The 6,000-nt window shown below is 59.6% G+C and overlaps 1 pseudogene; it reads right to left on the minus strand.

Moving 5' to 3' along the window:
• The window catches only part of LOC136303935 (zinc finger protein 345-like), a 171,127-nt pseudogene extending 166,484 nt beyond the window's left edge, over positions 1–4,643 (minus strand).
• Between the last annotated feature and the right edge of the window lie 1,357 nt (positions 4,644–6,000).

A 6,000-nucleotide genomic window follows, 5' to 3' on the forward strand; every position in this document is an offset into this window, starting at 1 on the left:
GCACAGACAGCCCTGCCCCAGGCTCTGCCGGGCTCTGGGCCAGCAGAGAGGCCGGGCAGGGCTGGCCATGGCCAGGAACAGGCCCTGAGCCCCACGGGAGGATGGAGCTGGGCCAGAGCCAAACTGCCCCGCAAACCTGGGCTGAGCAGCCGGGGCTGGCAATGCCTGGGGACAGAGGCTGGCATGGGTGACAAATGTCCTGGCCCCCTCCCTGCTCTGTCCGTGCCACCAAGGGCACAGAGCAGCCTCCTCTGTGGGGCACTTGCCTGTTTTCAATGCCTTCCACAGGCGCTGGCCCTGCCCCACAAGGGCTGGCCTGAGTCCTGCCCCTGCACGCTCACACAGGCTGAGATGGACACTGATGGTTTCTGGGTCAGGCTCTCCCAGCCCAGCCCAGCTCCCTGCAAGCTCTGCCAGCTGCCCTGAGCTCTCTGCAGCACCAGGGGTCTCTCCCCAGCACAGCCCAGCCACCTCTGGCCCCACAGCTCTGCTCAGGGCAGGCGGCTCTGGGCAGGGGCCCCACGGCCTCAGCCCCTCGCAAGGGCACAGCAGCAGCTGCAGCTCAGAGAGGACTCAGCCCCAGCCATGGGGAAGGTGCTGGCCAAGGCAGAAGAGGCTTCCTGTGTGCCCTGCTCCCCTGTCCCTGAGGTCCTGAGAGCTCTGCAGCCCCTGCTGCCATCCCATCTGCCCAGGCCAGCACAACAGCGCCAGCCTTGGGGCCCTGCAGAGCTGCTCCTGCTCCAGGCCCAGGGCCCATCCCCAAGCTGGGGCAGCCAGAAAGCTGTGCCCATTTCTGTTCATTCCTGCTCTGATGAGGATGGATCTTCAGCCCCTTGCAGGCTGATGATGAATTTTACTACTGCAGGGGCCTCTTCTTTCTTGAGCTCTTCAGTTCAGGAATTCAGTGAGAAAGGCTCATCAATATTTGTTCAAAACGCTCAAACAAGAAAAGCCCCTGGAAATATTTTAAGCTTTCAATTCTTCTGTGGTCAATTATAGAGATTTCAGAAGTGTATTCAAAGTGAATATAATGTATAGAAAACAAGGCAGAGAGAACTGTTTTGACCTGTTTCATGATCCTGTTTGTAGACTGATATCAGCAATGGCCAAATGATATTGACCCCCAACACATTCTAATGCAGTCTGAATAGATATGAAAAATCAAGACCCTTCATGGCTCACAATCAATCCGACTTTGTCCCACCCCCTCCCCACCATTTCCCTCACCCAGCCCCTGGCACTCCTACGGATCAGGAATGGTGTGGCCAGCAGGAGCAGGGCAGTGATTCTTCCCCTGTGCTCGGCACTGGTTGGGCAGCACCTCGAGTGCTGCGCCCAGTTCTGGGCCCCCCAGTTTAGGAAGGACATGGAGGGGCTGGAGCGTGTCCAGAGAAGGGCAACAAGGGTGCTGAGGGGTCTGGAGCACAAGTCCTGTGAGGAGCAGCTGAGGGGTCTGGGGCTGTTCATCCTGGAGAAGACGAGGCTCAGGGGAGACAAGGTGGTGTCAGGGCACAGGTTGGACTTGATGATGTCCAAGGTCTTTTCCAACCTTGCTGATTCCGTGATTCTCTGAAACCAGCCTTGCAGCAGTTGCAGGATGAGGCCTGGGCCTCCTCTCCAGGTGCAGCAGCCCAGGTCCCTCAGCTTCTCCTCACAGCCCCAGAGCCCATCCTGTCAGTCCTGCAGAGCCTCTGCAGCTCCTCCTCATGGCCCAGAACAGGGAGCCCCACAGCCAGACACACCAGCCCACACGTGCCCCCCTGGCCTGTGGTGCCTCTGGCAAGGGAGCAGCACAAGGCACTGCAGGAGCCTGCAGACAATTCCTGAAGCACTTGGAGCATGATCCTGCACCCCAAGGGATGTTCCCATGATGCCAACTCAGGAAGTGAAATGGGGAGTGGGCCCAGAGAGGAAAGGGCAACCAGGGATGGGCTGTTTGCTGGGGAGAGAGCAGGGATGGGCAATAGGGAGAAATTTGTACCAGGAAAAGAAAGCCAGGGTGAAGCAAAGGAAATGCTCAGGGCAATTTGGGGATGGCTGCCAGGCAGCACTTGGCTCTGAGCAACAACATCTGCAGTGGCACAGGAAACTCCCAGCTGATGGGAACAAACTTTCTGGCTGACTTCAGAGGCCACGACAGAACTGAGTGGTTTTCTCTCCTGTCGCCCAGCCCTTCCTGGCCCCAGGGGCTGATGGCATTTGTGCTCCCTCAGGTTCATCTCCCCACACCAACACCATGGGGGTGCTCAGGCCTGCTCTGGGCACTGCAAACAGGGGCTCCTGAGCCAGAGCTGCCGTGTCTGTGCCTGCAAGGATGCGGCCCCCGTGTGAGCTGGGAGAGAGGCCAGGGCTGCAGAGGGGGGATGTTGTTGGCAGGTGCATGAGGACGCTCTGGGACGCTGCCCGGGGGTGTCCGGCACAGTGGGGATGGATCAGCCCCTGCTCTGCTGCTCCTTCCCGCCTCCCCCAGGGACCCTGCAGAGCCCCAGCCGGGCTGTTTGCCCCCAGCCTGCCCACGGCCACCCTGGGGCTGCTCACGGGGCTTTTCCGTGCACAGCATTGGGCCTGGGCGTGTTCTGGAGAGAGCCTGGGCAAGGAGCCTGGAGCAGCGAGGCCCTGCCCTGAGGCGTCAGCGCTGCCCCAGCGGAGCCCATGGCCTGTCCCTGCTGCAGCCCCGGCACTGCCAGCCCCAGCCCTGTGCCCGGCGCCGAGAGCACTCCGGCCCTACAGCAACACCAGGGCCAGGAGGGCAGCGGGGCAGGGCCACGGGAGCAGCGCTGCCAACACCAAGGGCTGCTGCTCCTGGGCACAGCTGCTGTGCCAGCACTGATCTGCCCCCAGCTCTCATCCAGAGAAGAGAACCAAAGGGGGATCTCTGCAGAAAACTTGCCTGCCAGATCCTTGGGTTCCTTTAAAGCCACCAGGAGTGCAGCCCCTCATTGACACAGTCTGTGGCCACAGGGAAGGTGGAGAGAAACAAAATGAGAAATGGCACAAACGGTGACACTGCTTTGTGGACAATATTATAAAAGTAAAACAAAGGAAAAGAACCTCCAAAATAAAGCAACAAGAGGTATCAAAAATGACTTTTATGACAAGTGATTTTGAGAAACTGGCCAGCAGTTTAATGTTTGTGAAACCATCCAGCCATCAGTCTTCCACACTGCAGCCTCGAGCTCCTGCTTCCTCAGGCTGTAGATGAGGGGGTTCACGGCTGGAGGCACCAGCGAGAACAGAACTGACAGGGCCAGATCCAGGGATGGGGAGGAGATGGAGGGGGGCTTCAGGTGAGCAAACATGACGGTGCTGAGGAACAGGGAGACCACGGCCAGGTGATGGCGGCAGGTGGAAAAGGCTTTGTGACGTCATCCCTGTTTAGACGGGATCCTCAGCACGGCCCTGAAGATCTGCACAGAGGAGAAAACAATGAAAACAAAACAACCAAATACCAAAGAGTCACTAACAGCCAAAAGTTCTTTTCTTACCTGGCGGGTTGGAGGCTGGGGGCTGCTGCTCCCTGGGGAGCTGCTGGAAGCTGCAGGGCTGGATCCTGAGCACCTCCCGGTCGATCGGGGGCAGCTGCCCCCCGTAGAGCTCCAGGAAGCGGCTGGGGGCCCCCTCCTGTCCGAGCAGCCACAGCCGCTCCCCGTGGAAGCCGAGGAAGTGGCAGGGCGGGATCCGCAGCACCTCCCGCGGGGCGGGCAGTGGCCGCTGCCCATAGAGCTCCTGGAAGCGGCTCGGCCCCTCCCGCCGGGCCGGCCCCGGCCGCTCCCTGGGCAGCAGGTGGAAGCCGCAGGGCGGGCGCCAGGCGAGCGGCGGCCGTTCCCTGGGCAGCTGCTGGAAGCGGCCGGGCCGGGGACAGCGCAGCTCCCGGCCGTCCGGCAGCACCCGCTCCCTGTGCAGCAGAAGGAAGCCGCGGGGCGGGCGCCCGGGCGGCAGCGGCGGCCGCTCCCTGGGCAGCGGCTTGAAGCCGCAGGGCGGGCGCCTGCGCCCCTCCCGCCCCGCCGCCGGCCGCTGCCTGTTGGCCGCGCTCCGGCGCCTGATGCGGAGCAGGATGTCGGGGCGGTCGTGGCGAAACCAGGGGTTCCTGTAGTGGAGCCAGGCGCCGGCATCGCCCGGCGCGGCTGCGCCAACCCAGCCCGGCCCCTTGCGGAAGCCGTAGCGGTTCAGCTGGCGCAGGAAGCTGCGAAACTGCGTGGCCCGGAAGGTGTGCGGGGCCGGCCCCTGGGAGCCGCCCGGGCCGAGCAGCTCCCGCTCCAAGAGGGAGCGGTCGATGAGCAGCCCCCGCGCCTGGCTGTCCCAGCGCACGGAGCGGGCGCGGGGGCTGTTTGCCAGGCGCCACAGCTTGGCGGGGAAGGTGCCGGCGCTGAGCCCGGCGGGCAGCGGCAGCTCCGGCATGGCGTCCATCGCTGACTGTGGCCACAACGACCGGAGACCAACGGCCGCGGCTCGGCTCGGCTCGGCTCGGTTCGGCTCGGCTTGGCTCGGCTCGGCTCGGTTCGGCTCGGTTCGGCTCGGTTCGGCTCGGTTCGGCTCGGCACGGGAAGCCCCTGGGCAGGGTGGGCTCTGGGAGCTGTGGTGGACTCTGTCCCCACGCTGCATCCTGTGCCTGGGTCACCGTCAGTGATGGAGGAAAAGGACATTGCTTTGTCTTGGCTGGGGAAAGGATGAAAAGGGGACATTAGAAAGCATTCTTTTGGCCACCTTTTCAGCAGACTAACTGTTTTTTTCTCGCCATCTCTGCCTGTTTTTTGCAGAGTTGGAACATTTCTCATGATTCGCTGTCAGCAACAGCAGCAGGAAGGGGCAGTGATTTTGTCAGCATTGTCATCAAAACGCTAGTGCTGCCCCATGGATGGATGTTGCTTGATGCCAGGGATGAAAGGCCTTCACTTGTAGGGCGCTCATGCCGGTGTCTTCCCAAAGGACATTGCCATTTTCTTTCCTCAGGAATCGCTTCTTCTGTTTTTCCCCCCATCTGGGGAGATTTCCAATGCAAACGCCTCCTGCAGCCAGCTCTTGCCAATGCAGACTGACCAAGGAGATCTTGCAATGGACAGAGACTCCCTAGAGCTGGTGTGGAGAGGTGAGGGGCCAAGGTTTGTCCTTTAGTCTTGAAGTCTTGTTGGGGAGCTGATTGTGCTTGGGGGGACTGACAAAAATGATGTGTCCTGAAAAACCACAGAGACTTTGGGATTGTCATGTTGGGGCAGAAATTTCTGTCTGAGAACTTTTTGAAAAGTTTCAATTAACCTTTTTTTTTTTTTTTTTTTTTTTCTTTTTCCCTGCAGAGATCCTTTTCCATACCTTTTGGGGAACTTCCCTCTGCTGGTCTCCCAGGTCAGGCCATTTCCCAAGGTTCCTTCCCAAAGTGAGGAGTAGCCCATGGCCTCCACTCTCCACTGGAACCAAAGGAAGCACAGAGCTTGCTGTTGCGGGAGAAGAGCTTCTCTTTCCTGCCGGCTTTCCCTTTGGAGCAGGTTGGTATGTGCTCATTTGATAAAGGGAGGTTTAAACTCTGGAGGTGTTGCATTTCAAACTGCTCCAGCCTCGAGCTCTGGTGTGGGTATCCTTGGACAAAAGGCCTCCCTGTGTGAGCTCCCAGTGGGCTGGTTCAGTAAGGAAGTTGATATTTCAGGCTTGTGACTGCTGAAAGCAGTTGGTGTCTGGAGGTGTCCGGAGCTGGGAGCGACTACTTTTCTCGCCTGGCTGCAGAAAAGGTAGTTGGAAAGTGGGGATTGCACTTGCAGAGATGGCCATCAGGGGTGTTTTCCGAGAAATGGGCTGGCAGAGAGGCAGGTCTTGTGCTCAACTGGCTGTGTGTTTGTTTTGGTGGTGGGGAGATGTTGTAATGAATCAGCCGAGACTCCATATCCTTCATGCAGATAAAGCCAATTCTTTATTCACATTGCTTCTTTTGTCCAGTTTTCAGGGACCTCATGCACCACACCCGTTGGCGGGTAGTTTCCTTACTGCCTCATTTATTGGTCAGAAGGTCAT

Source organism: Chamaea fasciata, unplaced genomic scaffold, assembly GCF_029207755.1.
Source record: "Chamaea fasciata isolate MVZ Bird 193981 ecotype frontalis unplaced genomic scaffold, bChaFas1.0.hap1 SCAF_44, whole genome shotgun sequence".
NCBI lineage: Eukaryota > Metazoa > Chordata > Aves > Passeriformes > Sylviidae > Chamaea > Chamaea fasciata.